General features: G+C 34.1%; 1 long non-coding RNA gene across 2 annotated transcripts in view; it reads right to left on the minus strand.

The window, feature by feature from the left end:
* The window catches only part of LOC118966948 (uncharacterized), a 337,766-nt gene that overhangs the window by 92,504 nt on the left and 228,226 nt on the right, over positions 1–17,036 (minus strand). The window contains exons 3-4 of one of the 2 annotated variants that reach the window (XR_012132190.1): positions 4,975–5,220; positions 853–939 (exon numbers count right to left, since the gene is read on the minus strand). This is a non-coding gene — a long non-coding RNA (uncharacterized lncRNA). The remainder of the gene's footprint in view (positions 1–852; positions 940–4,974; positions 5,221–17,036) is intronic. The other variant, XR_012132191.1, reaches the window with a different exon arrangement.

Genomic DNA, 17,036 nt, shown 5'->3' on the forward strand with positions numbered 1-17,036 from the left:
TCATTTAGCATAATATCTTCTAGGTCCATCCATGTTGTCACAAATGGCAAGATTTCCTTTTTTATGGCTGAATGATATTCCGTGGTTTGTATGTGTGTGTGTGTGTGTGTGTGTGTGTGTGTGTGTGTGTGTTCATCTGTACTCATTCATCTTTTGATAGACATTTAGGTTAACTTGACTTTATTTTGATTACAGTAGACATTTAACTAGTATTGATAAAGAATTTAACTTTTTGAAATGCCCTTCTCTCCCTTTGTATTACAGCCAGTGCCTCTGACAGTTAGTATAGAACATTGAACCAAAACTGACCTAATTTCCAATGGCTGCTTCCCCTGTATCTTCTCCTGACAGGTGGAGACCAACTTTTCTTACAGAAAGGAACCTAATAACCATCAAATTGTCCTCAAGTTCTTTCACACTTTATTTAAGAGGTCAGGTGACAGTAGCACAGAGAAAAACATGGAAGTTTTATGTCAGCCAAGCTAGAGAGGACAGCCCTTTTTGAGGACTTTTAAAGTTCTACCTGTATATCAGGAAAATGTTTGAGATGTTTTAACCTGGAGTCTGAAGTATAATGGGGCACCACCCTTGGAAATTTTTTTTTATGGTGAAGTTTGCAATGATACAATCTAGTTAAAAACAAACTGGAATGATCAAAGTGAGCAGCTGTAATTGTTGGAAAGCCCTGGTATATAGAATGTGGGAAACAGTTTATGTATGCTGGTGAACCACTGTACTTCCTGCATTTGTCAATGCAGTATGTTCAAAGCAACACACAGGGTCCTCAAGGACTTTGTATATGTGACTATATATATATATATATATACTAAGCAGCCTGAAGGACTAATGTACCTTATTCGGAGCCTTGCACCTTCTGACATCAACTGACCTCCTACTCAGATTCCACTGTAGCGAGCTCACTGAGGTACACTTTTCACTCTGAAATACAAAACTGTGTTCAAACAAGCCTGAGGCAAAGACAAATATGCTCCAAAAATATGATGCACCTCATCATTTCCCATGCTGATCCCTTTTCTATAAAAACAGCTACCATACATTTGCCCATAAACTATGCCATCTCCATGAAATGTCATGCCACTCCTGTCCAACTTCTGTCTCTAAACTGTTTCAGCTTTTGGAATCTTCTAACTCCTTATCTAGTACCGATGAAATAAAGCATATCCTCTAGGTTTTAGAAGAATACTTCCACTCTTTTCTCCCATTTCTTTTATAGCCAAATATCTTGGACAGGTTCTCTTATCACTGCATTGCATCTCCTATTTGTCCTTCAGTATCCATCAATTTATCTTTCCTCACAAATGTTTTACTGAGTTGGCTCTTCCTAATTTCACACATGAGTTCCATGTTACTAAGTCAAATATTTTTCTATATTCAGTTCCTTTTTCTTGTCTTGATTTTGGAAGACATTTACTCATCTATTTATTCTACTAATATTCTACTAATCAGTTTATTCTACTAATAGTTTTAAACCCCTGCCTTCCATAAACAGTATTCTAAGCAATGGGAATAAAACAATGACCAATAAAGATATGGTTAGTATTCTCATGAATCATGTATTTTAGTGTAGGAAACATACTAGACAAATGATCATAAAATTAGGTTTAATTAAAATCCAAGTTTATTCGCCTAAAGGAAAGAAACTCAGTTCTATAAAAAAGGAGTCTATCCCTAGGTTGCCTATGAGTTCCATGATAATGAGAGTGATATCTATTTTAATTTGTCCCCAACATCCAGTATAGCCTTTTGTATTTGATAAGCACTTGTTTTGTTTCCTTTTTGTTTTTTTAAATGTTTAATAAGTGGTAAACAAAGTGAGTGAAGAGACAGGCTCTCATTAATGCGTTGGTAACTGCACTCCTGGTTTGATGGAAAGATTAACCCTAGAAAAGCACTGATCAGAACTCATTCATAGTGGAGTATGCAAAGACATATTTAAGCCATGCATTGGGAAAACCCGAAGAAATCCATCCCCACCTTGCTCAACCTAGGCTCCTGGAACACCACGTCTCAGACAGTGTTAATTTATACCTCAAGGGTATTAAGGATAGTTATCAATGTTATGCCTATTTTAAAAGAGCTTAGTAAAATCATGGAAATAACAGAGGTTTGAGAATAAGAATATAAGGAAATTTGGAAGTGGAAAAACTATTAAAACCCTGAAATGCTTGTTGGATAACCAGGGTTAAAATCAAGCACTTGTCCATTTAGCAGTGATCTAACTATTCTAGAATTTCCCCAAGTGTAAGAGAACATGAACTGAAAATTCATGAGCCAGACTATGATGAGAGGAAGGAGAAATTAGAGGACAGCTGTCATTTGATGAAATAGTTTGTCTGAAGAATCCATGGCATAGCGAAGGACTGCTTTGAGCAGAGCTGCCTTGGGAATGGAGCATTAATTTGGAATGTGGCATGTTCCACAAGAAATGATGGCACTGGTACTGAAGGAGCCATAATAAGCAGTTCCTTAGAGAACACATAATTTATGAAAATGTTACATTCTGCAAGTGCCTCCTACCCCCATTCAACATTAATCATCCCAACCTTCCTGTCATTGTGTAGGTAACAGCCACCAATCCTGGATCACACACATTCATAAGAGAGTGTCACACCTTGTCTCATCAACATGATACAAGAGAATATAAAAATTATGATTTTATCAAGTTTATAAAATATGTATTTTTTCAGAGTGTAGAGAGACAAAACAATAAACTAACTTGTTTGTTAACTGTTAACTTATCATTTAAAGTTTAATTTCTTAAAATTGAAAAAGTTTCAACTACTATTATACAATATTCTGTTTCTCTACAATAATATCCAGGCCATAGAAAGAAGATTCTATATTAGGAAAGAGTAATGTTTTTTTGCCCTAATGTATACAGTGTACTAGGTACTTTTGTATTAATTCAGTTTTTATTTTATCATTTCTATATCCTTCAAGTACACAACTGTAAGTATTATTTCATATTACACATGCCTTATGGCATAGAAATAAAATTTAGATGTTTAGAATAAATTTAAAATGGGGTTTATTTTGGTGTTTTGAGACTCAGTTTCTAACATGGGAGAGTCACCCCACACCAACAAACAATTCTCATACACCATTAGGGTGTCCACTAATTCATTCACTTCTGACACTATCTGCCTAGAAGTAGCATCAGATTCCACAGGTTAAAGGTTCAGTCCTGCAAGCCTCAAGAATATAACTCAAGAAAAGCCCCATGAAAGGGACGCACAGGACTAGGTATGGAGAAAGGGCTGAACTTCCATGCCCTCTCCAGAGGCAACACTATTTCTCAATCTCCAGCTCTCAGAACCCAGTCCTTTGGGTTTTTATGAAGGCTTCATTACTTACACATGCACGATTAAGTCACTGGCCATTGGCGACTGAGTCCTCCTCTAGCCCCGCACTCCTCTACCCTCCCTGGAAGTCAGAGGGCAGGGATGAAAGTTCCAAAACTCGAATCACATGGTTACCTCCATTGGTGACCAGCCTCCATCTTTGGACAGCTTTCCAAAGTCACTTCATTAACATAAGAAAAGACTATTTTTATCACTCTCTACACTTAGAAAATTCCAAATTTCAGGAGTGTGAGCCAGGAATTGTGGATGAAGATGAAAGATATATATTTGGATGTATGAAAAAACATATGTATTCCTTATAATCACAATATCACAGGTCCAGAGTTAACAACTTATCAAAATAAAACCCAAAATGGTTTCTTAAAACCAAATAAAAGAGGTAAATTATACCATTTGACAAGTTTACTGTTTTCACTGACCACTCCCCCACCACTTAACATTAACTCCTTGCCATACATTGCTTTTCTTATAAATGGATTGACAAGTTTAAAAACTGATGAAAACTTACTACAAACTCAGCTATCTTCTACTCAGGACTTGAGTTCAACTGTGAAGATGCTATATTTGAAATTGTTTTTATTTGAAGTATGGGTCTTCAAAAAATTAAATATGAGAGAACTGATAGTAAAATAACAGGTTTTATTTTTGGGGGTCCCAGTTGATGTGTAAGTGTGTGTGTGCATGTGTGTGTGTGTGTGTGTGCACAGTTGCGTGCACTCAGGTGGGGTAAGAGAAGCACGTTAAAAGTACATAATATTCTATAACTGAAATTCGAAAATTAATTACAGAATATAAGACAGAGATTTTTAGGAGATTTTGAGAACCTGATACACTAGAAGTGTGTATATTCCGCCACATCTTGCAATTCAAAACCTAGGGAAGTTTCATGGCTTATTGGTTGTATCATCCAATTTAGAGAACTCACTGACCCAGGAGTTGAGAGTTTCTTTAAATCCTATCCCATAATTTATGTCAGTCCAGAATAAATGTTTTTAACCTATAATTATGTATTGCTTTGAAACATGGGAATGGTAACTGTTTCTAAAGCACAAGCATTTCATTATTTAGATACCAAAGTAAAATTCCATAATATCATCATCACATTCTTTCAGATGATCTGTATTCACATGTGAATCAAAATGACTAAAATAGAATTCCTGTGTTAACCTACAGTGTGGTAAACAAAAATTAACTGACATGTTTATTTCTAAAGAATGACTAAAGTGAGGGTAAAAAAGTATTATTTAATTTAGTTCATTTTATTCACTTTTTTCCCTACCATCATGAATGAAGATTGGCCTTGAAATAAATCAAACATGTAAAACATTTTTCTTAAATGTTTTAGCAGAGTGTTAATATCTTCAGAAACAACTGTTAAAGATATTTTGTTAGTTTACAGTTTAAACAATCATTCTTAAACAACTCATTTTAGTTATTGTCTGGAAGATTCATTATTATGGCCATTTGCATGGACTTCTGCCATTGTTTCAGGTTTCTCTGCATATAAACAAAAGTCCTTTGTGCTGGGACTCCTTCAGTTTAGAAGGCAAAACCCACAAAGTCAAATATTCCACATACTTATGTGCCTTACCTCATTAGAAGCCTGAATTCAAGAAAGTGCTCCTCAGCTTTAACTGGAAGCCAGGGGCATAAAGTGAGTCACACAGCATCCATTCCGGGGCAGCATCCATTCTGAGACAGTCACGGGGCAGATGCATCCTTTCTGCTTCATGTAAGAGTGGAGCAGTTCTTGACACACCTCCTGGAATCCAGAAGCATATGTCATTGGTGGTGTCATCGGTGGTACTGTTGTCCAACTCCAGCTGTAAGATCAGTCCTGGGGTGTAATCAAATTGGTAAGTGTTTCTTACCTATGAAATCTGGGAAATGTTCCAGATTCCAAATAGAAAGTCTGATTTTGAAACATTTATTGAAAGCATAATATTCCCAACTAGCATACACATGGATCCTACATTTTGCCATTTTAAATCCGGGCTCTCTAGATCTCTAGAGATTCTTGTGACCATCCACACAATTCTTTTTGTAACTCTTAAAAACTACTCTTCTGCTCATCTTAGCTACAGTTGGTTACTGTCTTGGTTATCAACAGCCCTGCCCAATATATTTGTGATTAAGAGAGCAAGTAAAAAAGAGGTTGAGAGAGAGAGAGAATGAGAATAAAGGTACAACATTAGAGATACTTCTAAACTGTCTCTTGCTCTTTTTTATTTTTTGCATGACCCCACAGAATGTTAATGTTTGTGTTGTAGACAAGGACTTGGACAAAGCTGCTTATATCTGCCAGTGACAGATCTCGGGAGTTCATCACATTACCTAAGGGCTGATGAGATAAATAACTCAGTGCCTCTGTAACCTTTCATTGAGAGCACATTATTACAATTTTATCCTTTATCTCTTATTTTTGCTTGTTGAATAATGAAAAATAAAGTCTGCAAAATACACTTGCTTATGCAAAATTTAAACAGCATTGTAAAGAAAACTATAAGGAACATTTGGTTGAGAAAGCAACACACACACACACACACACACACACACATGCATGCACATGAACTCCAGGGAGGCCATTTTATTGATATTTATTCAATTAAAGAGATTAACATTAAGCACTCCCTTGTGACCTTTAACTACTTAAGGCTACCCCCATTAGAACCCTTAATCTAAAATGCACAATATGAAGAATTTAGAGAACTCTAGATCCAGTTAAAGTAATATAAGCTACTACAGTTTCACTAAGGGATTGTTAAAAACCTATGAAATCTGGGAAATGTTCCAGATTCCAACTAGAAAGTCTGATTTTGAAACATTTATTGAAAGCATAATATTCCCAACTAGCATGCAAATGGATCCTACATAGAAGATTTGTTTAAAGTGTTTGATCAGTGTATTCTCAGAATATAATCCCTGGAAAACCTCTGGTTTGGGGTTTTCTTTGCATAAACAAAAGACATTTTGGGGGATGACAATAAGATAAATGTCTACATAAGTCAGGCAAGTCACTAATTGGCAGAAGTCAATATACTTACTGTGAATATTAAACTAAAGGATGTCCCAGCAAGTCGTCTAAAAACTCAACTTCAGTTTCCTCTTTTTGAAGTAGGAATCATAACAGTGCCTACATATATAAGTTATCTATTGCGGCGCAACAAAGTACCCCAAAATTTAGTGGCCTAAGACAGCATTTATTATCTCAGAGTTCCTGTGGGTGGGGAATCCGGGTATGGCTCAGCTGGATCCTCTCTCCTCTGGCTATGGTTTCTTTCACGGATGCTATCAAGGTACATTTACTGAAGAAGGTTCGGGTTCTGAGGTGGCTTATGTGATTGTTAATACAATTCAGTTCCTGTGGATTATAGGACTGAGAGCCTCAGTTTCTCCTTGCCTATTGGCCAGAGGCTACCCTCAGTTTCCCACCATATAGGTAGGTCCCTGCTCAGCGTAGTTCACAACATGGCAGATAGTTTCTCTCAAACAAGTGAATGAGAACAGGAAAGAAGTCACAGTCTTAGGTTACCTAATCTTGGAACAAATATTTGGTCACTTTTGCTGTATTTTATTTGTTATAATTGAGTCCCCAGTCCAGTATGCACTCAAGGATTGGGAATCACACAAGAGAGTGAGCATCAGGAGGTGGAGATGACTGGGGGGTCCTCTGAGAGACCGCCTCCCACACTGCTTTCTGGGGCATCATGGAAGAGCATACCTGATGTTGCCAAGTCTCGTTACTGATGTTAAACTTTATCACTTGGTTAAGATCAGATCTGCCAAGTTTCTCCACTGAAAAATTAACTAGCATGTATTTTGTATTCATTACTCACTGAGTAACTCATTATTTTATGTGGAGACAGTGTAAGGTAGAACTTATCTTCTACTGAATTTATTTAGGGATTCATTATTTATTTATTTATAGAAATATGGGTTTACAGTTTCCTACTATCTTAAAGGGTTTGAAATTGACAGCTAACATTTTATTTTCATATTTAATTTGTCCCACACTTGGAAGAGCCCATTCAAAATGGCTCCATTACCATTTGGATGTGTGTTCATCATTTTTTGAGCAGTTCCTTACTTTCTGGTACCAAAACAAGTCCCAAGATTACCTTGCACTTGACATACACCAGCAACAGAGTCAGATGTTTCTCCAGTGAACTACTGTTACTTTTAGGAAAGAATGGGATTTAGAAAAAAATAAAAAATAATTGAGTCCCCAAATGGAAGTGAAGATACTTCAGAGGTGCTCAAAGCAACCATCAGAATGTGGGGAGATAGTGTTAGACCCTATATTTATTTTAAATTATTCTTAAAAATGTTCTGCTTTTAGTGTATTATTTCTAATGTACATATTATTAATGCATGATGCATGTATATGAAGGTCAAACAAACAAAACATGTATTGAAGAACATGCTAAAAATTTTCCTGATTTGAGTTTTTACTGAAAAAATACTGTGGAACACTGCCTCTGAGTACAGCAGTGATGCTTTCAGTTAAGAAAAAACTTAGGCATGATGTCACCCACCCAAATAACAGAAAAAAGTCTTTCCCAGTTAGTAGCTAACAAACACTATCTTCTAAAGTGCTGACCAGGGAAAATTAGCAACTAGATCTACACTCTTCAGTTAGAGGGTCTGTATATAGCCTGTCAACACAGCAGATGGAAACAACAAAAAATGTGCTCTACTGGATTTTTACTTCATCATCAACTCCTTCTTTAGGGCTATCCTAGAAGAACTGCTACCTTCTCATACTCCAAGCCTATTGATAATTGATCTTGTCTTGGGATAACTTCTGACAACCTTTCCTAACTAATCCCCAACTGCATGCTATTTATATATTGCAATTGAGGACATCTATTTTGGTGTCATCAGGACCAAACACAGGGTCAGTGAATTTCTAGAAAGATTCACAGGGCTCAAAGGCAGTTGTACTCACAACTATGGTTTCTAACAGCAATCAGCAAGGGAAAGACGTCTTAGGTAGAATCTGGAGGAATGAAAGCACAAGTTTCCTACATTCTCCTTCTTCCCATAGCAAAAGGGAGCAGCACTTGCGCAATGTTTCTGCCCTTGCAGGACACTTAAAATTCCAAAGTTTATATGATAGGCTGGTAATACAGACATACTCCGCCTTTATGATCAGCTATAATCATAGAATCCCACACTCTTGGAAGGAAAGTACGTGCTCACATTGATCACCTTGTTTGTACATAGTCAGGACAGGCTGGACAACAGAATTCACTGTCCCAGGCACACAGAACAACCTATCACTCAGAGAACATTTCAAAGGCCAGCACTGGGTCAGCCCTGAAAACGGGCTCTTCTAATCAGCCCTACCATGTTAACTCTTTACTGCATACCTGCTAAGGTACTGTTATGGAAATGACTCCCTATAGCATTACACTCCTAAAGATCTGTGTTATACCATATATAAAAAAGTCTCCAGGTTTTTTAATGGATTTTAACCTTCAATTTTCTTAAGAAAAAGCCTTTAAAAATGTTCTAGAGAGAACAATAAAGCTAGATGTATCCATGAGGAGAACTTATCATGGCCCAATGAAAGACTATAAAATGACATTTGATTTTACAACTCAATAGTAAAAAAAAAAACCTGATTTAAATAACGGGCAGAGGATATGAACAGACATTTTTCCAAAGAAGAAATAAAGATGATCAACAGAAATTGAAAGGGTGCTCAATATTACTAATCATGAAAATGCAAATCAAAACTAGAATGAGGTATCACCTCACAACTGTTAAGATGGCTATTATCTGAAAGACAAGAAATAACAGTAAGTGTTGGTGAGGATGTGGAGAAAAGGGAAACCTTTGTGCACTGTTGGTGGGAATATAAATTGGTGCAGCCACTGAAAACAGTATGGAGAATAGTTTTTTCAGCCACTGAAAACAGTATGGAGAGTAGCCACTGAAAATAGTTTTTTTGGTGCAAAAACTAAAAACAGAACTATCAATCCAGCATTTCCACTATCCAAAGGAAGTGGAAACACTAAGCCAAAAAAGGTATCTGCACCCACATCTTCACTGCATTGTTATTTACAAGAGCCAAGATATGGAAACAACTTGTGTCTGTAGATGAATGAATGGATAAAGAAAATATGGTATATACACACATACAATGGGATATTATTCAACCATACAAAAGACGAAAATCCTGCCATTTGTAACAACATGGATGGACCTTGAGGGTGTAACGTTAAGTGAAATAAGTCAGAAAGAGAAAGATAAATATATTTTTAGCAAATATATATAACTAGCTAACAAATAGTTATATAGTTATGATCTGAATTACATGTGAAACATAAAAAACAAAACAACAAAATCCCCAAACTCATAAATACAGAAAACAGATTGGTGGTTGTCAGAGGTGGGAAATTGGGGTGACCAAAATGGGTGAAAGGAATCAAAAAGTACAAACTTTCAGTTATATAATAAATAAGTTCTGGGATATAATGTACAGTATAGTGACTATGGTTAATAATACTGTATTATATATTTGAAAATTGCTAAGAGATTAAGTCTTAAAAGATCTCTCATCAGAAGAAAAATTTTGTAACCACGTGTGGTGACGGATGTTACCTGTTACCTAGACTTACTGTGGTGATCATTTTGAGATCTACAGATATAATGAATCATTATGTTATATATCTGAAACTAATATAATGTTACATGCCAATTATAAATCAATAAAAATGACTTGATTATTTATAACAAAGCATATGTTTACTAAGCCTTTACTTTCTGCCAGGTGCTGAACTTGAACTCAGCCCTTTATATCATTTATTTTATTAAATACCTATATAATCCTGTAAATCAGTTATTGTCATATTCCCCATGTTACAAGTGGGAAACTGAGGCTTACAGAAATTAACTCATATGCCTGTGGTTAACCAATTGGAATGGTTAGATAAAATAAGGTAGTTTAATTCTAGATACAAAGCAAATAACTATTAAACAACACTGCCTCACTCTTGGAATTAATAACACAAGCATATTTTATATAGCCCAATTCTTACTATCTTTTCTTTCTCACATACTTATTCAGTCTCTACTCAAATCTGGGAATATGAAGTATTCTTCATGATAAGTTATGAGAGTGAGGAATATGTATTTATGATCAGCTATATTTTTCCTAAGAATACGTATTCACAATTTTATAACAATCTATGTAACTATATTAAACATAGAAAAACAATTCAATAAACTAATAAAAAAGGAATAGTAAATTTAACCTTGAATTACCCTCTTCAGTAGTTAGCCAATTCTTCTAATGAGTATTTGTATTTATAAGTAATATGTTCTAAACTCATTGGGTAAATGTAATGATCAAAAGTCATGACTTTAGTTTGCTAGCTACATTTTTAAAAAGTACAACTTACCTCCTTTTAAGTTAAGGAGAGAGTGAAATTTTAAGTTAAGGAGTTACATTATCGCAATTTCAAATTCTCAAAATTTTATAAATTGAGGTTATATCATATTGCTTGGGTTCAAAAATGTATAAGGCAGCAAAAAACAAGTCTGAAGTTGCTAAGCAGGGAATTAAAGTATTCTTTAGGAGGAGACAGTAAGAAACTTAAAAGATCAGCTATGTCTGTAGGGGGTAAATTGTCCTTGGAAGAAATAAAGGAAGCATAAAGAAGAATTTATAATATATCTCTTGGGTTCAACAATATTAATTTGTCTTAACCATCTTTGAAGTCCTGACCACAGTGATACTTTCCTAGGTGCATTTTAATTAGTGTGATATTGTCTCAATAAGCTACCCAGAATTCAGCAGAGAACAAACCATTATCTCAAAAGCATTTATCATGGAATATATTCTGAAATTAACAAATTAGTGTACAAAGGAGAACAGAAAGCCTAGTATTTGAAAAAAATTAGAAAAGTATTTCAATCATAGTTCACAATGTCCTCAATGATTTTTAATATATACCATAGTTTTTTAAAAAAAGCATTTTGTGAGGAAAGGTGGAGGAAGTATTTTCCCATTAGTAACTTAACTGTTGAGATTTTATATCAATGTAAGGTTTTCAACAAGCTGGGTGTTGTAAGTGTCTTTTACCCCCAAAAGTCCCATCTTTTTCATCATTTTAAGTATTGAATCATCCTCACTTGTGGATAAGCCATCTGCTAGAGGCAATAATTTTAGGAACAATGTCCCAAAACGACTTCCCATACATAGCTACTGGCAGCTCTGGCATTTGGGAGCATAATCCTTTTAAATTGAAATCTGCCCTCATAGGTGCAGGTTTCCAGATCCTCAAAGCATCATGAGTTCTTTAGACTTGTGATGAAGGTCAAATTAGAGAAAAGGACATTTAAGCTGAAATTTAGCTGATTTTCTTTCTCAATTGTGTCATTAAATTTCAAAGTCCAAATAATCAAGAATATGCCGAGATTCTTAATGAAAACCTAACATTCATCTTTTGGAAACTATTAATATCCATGATTCATGAGAAATTGAATGAGCATATATTTCCTAAATCATGTATGAATAATCCATCTACTTATACTTTGCCTTTCAGCCTGATCTTCACATCTCCTCTTTTGCAATGCACATTTAAAATACCTGGTAAATCCTTAACACTGAGTGCCCTGGTCAAAGGAGAGCATTGTACAGAGTGGGAAAAATAAACAAGATTGAAATATCTGGTTTTGAATCCATGGTCTCTTACTAAAATACCCATAGACATTGGAAAGTTCACTTAAGTTTTGCAAAGTAAAGGGGAGTATCTCAAATGTTTTCTATGATGCTTTCAATATTAAATATATTATGACTTAATTCTTAGTTATATTTATCATGTCAAATGAGATAATACAAATATCTAAATTCAAACAATTTTTGAAATCTCCACAAAGTTAACATTTGACCAACAGTTGGATTTAGGTCTCTAAAATTCAGTATATTTTGTAGGATAAAGCATGTAGAAAAATTTACTGTAGCTAAATTCCTCAGGCAGAAATTTGCTAAATAAATGTGAATGCTTTTTGACCTAGGAATAAATGAGTTTCATTTGCCATAATATTTTCTAAAAAACTCCTTTATTTAAAGGGGTATGAGATGCGTGTGGTGAAATAGAGTATCTATAAGCAAAGTGTGCCTGTGACCAAAAAAAAAAATCCTTATTTTATTCAGAATATTTTTATTTTTGCCTAAAAATTACTTAAGAAAAAATATAGTTACAAGCAAATATAATACCCAAAGATAATGAAATTCTCATTGATCCTCTTAGCTTCTGGCTATTAGCTGAATTGTTTTCTTTAATCACACACCAATCATTTAAAAGTGAATGTTTTACATTGGTAGAAAATATTTTAATTATAATGGCTGTGGAATTTGTCTGTATATATTCACTCCATGTTTGGATATCCTTACAATAAAATCAAGTTATACTGATAGGTCAACTACAGGAAAAAGGTTTAGAAAGCCCAAATGTCACTAATTTGAATGCAATCATGAGAGAATTTTATCTAATTTTGGTTTTTCAAATTATGAATTGACTACATTTAAGTGTACTTTGTCAATTATTTATACCATAAAATTATAAAACTTTTAATTTTCTATTATTAGGGACTTCTCAATGCTTATTTTCTTAGAATAACAGTAAACATTCTAATTTATATATTACACATATTTCTTTCCATTGGTAACTTTTAGCCTAATAATATGTATATATAAAATATATATTTATTATAAAGTTTTTGTCTTCTCTTTTGGTTTGTATTCACTACTAATAAATTATTTAAAATTAAATATCTAAAAAAATCTAAAAAATAATGAAATCCTTTACATAGTTCTGGTAAAGGAAATAATTTTCTTTCAAAGTATTACTACTTTGTCTGTCATATCTGGACATTTGCCCTTTTGTAAATACCGGGAAGGATATCTTCTAGCTTCTTCCACTTCTTCCTTCACTTAGGATCTTGGGAAGATTAACGACTTAGCTGTTGATTTTAGGGAAAAACTAAGTATGGGTGGCTCAGCCTTTCCTCTTTCTTTTAAGAATCTGAACTCAGGGCATAGGACACAGGCATTCTCTGCTCCTCCATTGAGTAAGTTTACTGTGAGAGACCCTTCGTCTGCAAGGTGGAAAGCATGCAGGATTAGCTACATAATTTCAATTTGAAGAATGAAAAGAAACTGGTCTAAGAATACAATGTGTTGTTTTCCATTTAGATTACTTCTGTAACTAATCTCTCAGTTAGTTTGGATTTCAGAGAAGAAAAGTTATGCAAATCATCAGGATTTCATCAAAGTAAAAGTAAAGATTTCTAAAATGATATTAATAAGCTAGACCCTCGTACTATTAAGAATGTAATTACCTATTCAGAAAGAAATATAACTGACTAAATTTAGGCACAATTAATCAGTTACCTCAAAAAAGGTCAATTCCCTTTGAAAATAATCATTATACCATTAGCATTATCATTTAGACATATTTCTTTGAGAATTTAAAATATGCTCTCCATATGCTTGTTAATTAAGTTATCAATCTTTACAACATATGTAAGAGGTAATAGAGGACATTGGAGAAAAATTGGAAAAGAGTTTAAAACATTTAGAGAGAAAGATCATTCTTTTAAGCTAAAAGTTATTGGTTTTTACTGTGTGCCTAACCATGCTATGTTTTCATATGTTATTTACATTTTCATTTTTTTTTATTTAACAAGATACCATAATTATTATTTGAGAGAATCTTAAGAAAACTGGTAATATTATTTTAAGGAGATACTAAAACCAATAATAACACACAGAATTTTTAAAGCTGTAGGAAAAATAAAATGGCAAATTTGACATGAATTTATTAATGGAGAAAATAACAATATTCATATGAATGAAAATTATGACAAAATTTATACTTTTTTCCTGGGAATCTCAAAATAACACACGTAATTCTGGCAGAAGAAATAATTTTCTTCCATCTCTGGAGAATTTTAAATCACTCAATAAAACATACTGCAATAAACATTAAGATACTTTCTTCCAATATAGTCTTCCTGTTGACCATACCTCCAAGTGGTCATGCCCTTGTGAACTATTCTCCATTACAATCTGGCTAGCCTGTGATTTGCTTCTGACTGATAGATCACAGTGAAGCTAGGTCATAACAACAAGTTTTTAACTGAGTCTCTCAGAATACTTGCTGTGATGCAGCCTATCATATTCCAGTCATAATTCTGTGCAATGAGTGGGTCACATCTACATAGGAGAGGTAACATAGTCTCTAGTCCATTTAGGGTCACTTTAGCATATATAGCACTGAGCTCAGCGCCAACCACTGTTAGATGCCAGCCATGTGAGTGATGCATCTTGGGACATTCAACTTAATTAAATCCTTAATGTCCTCAACTGTTACCTGATAGCAAATGCATAACAGAATTCAGATGCTCAGCTGAACCCAGTCAAGCCACACATTCATTAAATGTTGTTTTTAGCTGCTAAGGTTTCAGATGATTTGTTATGAAGCAGAAATAACTAAAAGAGAGTATTATGTAGAATGCAGTGCTAAAATTGAAAAACCTAAAGAAAACTGTACAACATTAACTTTAGGACTGAATGAGTAATGGAGGCCTGAAGGGCATCAAGAAGGTTATTAAGGAAAGCTGCAAGGAGAGTAAGGAAACTTCCCTTGGAAGCTGGAGGAAAAATGACTTCTATTATATAATAATGAAAAGTTTAGTAAAACTGTTGTGTGTGATAACAGGGAAAATAGAAAACAGAATAAATATACTGGTACATTTGGCCAAGATATCTACTAAGTTGCAAGTGCCAACTGGTTTTCTATAGCTGTATATGGTAAGAAATGGGAGAAATAAGCTGAAAACAAGTCAATTTTCAAGCAAAATTTACAGAAAATGAAAAGAAGTCAGAAGTTTGTCTCTGGATCTCTTGGCATGTTTAATCTTGAGATGATCTTTTGCAGAAACCAACTACTATGCTGTGAGGAACCAAGCCACATGCAGAGGCCATGTGCAGGTGCTCTGGTCAATATGCATGTTTGATATCATCCAACAACCAGCATGTGAGTGAGCCATTCGCTTGTCCAGATCTATTAAGCCTTCAATGACTTCATCTCTAGCTACTATCCTATCCACAAGCACATGAAAGACACAAATTCCAGGATACCCACAGAACTTTAAGATATAATAATAAATTTTTATATTTATATTACCAGACTTAGGATGGGTTGCACAATCACAGAAAACCAGAACACATCATTAAATCATAACACTTTCACAAGTCAAATTTATAGATTAACATTAAGCTTTCTTTCCCTTCACAAAGAAGCAGGGCACCAAATCCTAAGTGACTAAAGTTTTAATAAGGTATTACAGAAATCAGAAAAGATGGAAGACAAAGCCATTCTTTCCTTATTTCACTAGTTAATACCCAAACTGCTATATAAAGGTACACAAAGGCCTATGGGTATCCAGAGAAGGCATCCTATTCTAGGAGAATTTCCAGATGAAATCATGCTTAAAACAGAAAATATGAATTAAAACTAGATTACAGAGAAAGCAATAGTTTTTTTGACCTACTATGAAGACTTGGACAGAGAACGAATGAACAAGAAAACAGATGTAAAGAAATTAAAAAGAATGCAGAATAGGTGGGAAATAAGTTAGTTAAAAGATTAGGGTGGTCTAATGTGCATACCATTTATTTGTATATACAGTGGACAGGAAACTCCAGAATTAATAAAATGACTAAAATCCTTATTTTTGAAACAGAAGCAAGTTTCATTAAAAAATGTTTTCAAAAAAGATCACAATATCACTATGAGACAACAAAAATAAAAAGAAAACCTTAGAAGGATCCAGAAAGAAAAATGGATTTCCTAATGGATTGTCACTAATAATACACTGAGATTATATTTCTCAGTGGTCAAGATGTAAACTGAAGACAGTTGAAAAATGTCTTAAAAGTGCAGGAAAAAAAAAGTAATTCCAACCCTAGCATGTTATGTCCAGTCATCTACTTAAAGCAAAATCAAACCCATTTCAGACAAAAACTGAAGGAGTCTATCACCAGTTCAATCCTATTGAAGAACTAATAAAAGATGTATTTTGGGGAAAAAGAACATTGAAACCAGAAGGAAGGACTGAGATGTAAGAAGCAATTATGACCAAAGATACTGGTATAAATATAGCTAAATATGAACCAATAATACATAAAAATAACAATAATTATAATGATAAATATTGTAGAATAAAATCAAGATTGGATTAAAATGCTGGACAAAATGCCAAATAAAAAGAAATAGTGAGGATAAGAATAAGAGACACAGAATTTAAAAAATAGTTCATTCAGACCAAAAGAAAAATAAGAAATGGAAAGTATAAAGGACAGAGATTAACTATGTTATCTTTGAAATAAATGCTAATATACTAAACTCCTCAGTTAAAAGATTAATTTAACAGGAAAAAAAAAAAGCAAAACCAAAAACAGTTTACATGAGATTACAGAGCTTCTCAGTTGACAGAACTAGGATCTGATTTTAAGGGTAGCAAAACTGCTATGGAAACAGTCTATCCTATCAGCGTCAGACCATGCTAAGGAAATAGCATGATACCTAGACCAGGAAGGGAGACATTGGCTGGGTGAGCTTGTGAATTATAAAT

The sequence above is a fragment of the Manis javanica genome, chromosome 6 (assembly GCF_040802235.1).
Source record: "Manis javanica isolate MJ-LG chromosome 6, MJ_LKY, whole genome shotgun sequence".
NCBI lineage: Eukaryota > Metazoa > Chordata > Mammalia > Pholidota > Manidae > Manis > Manis javanica.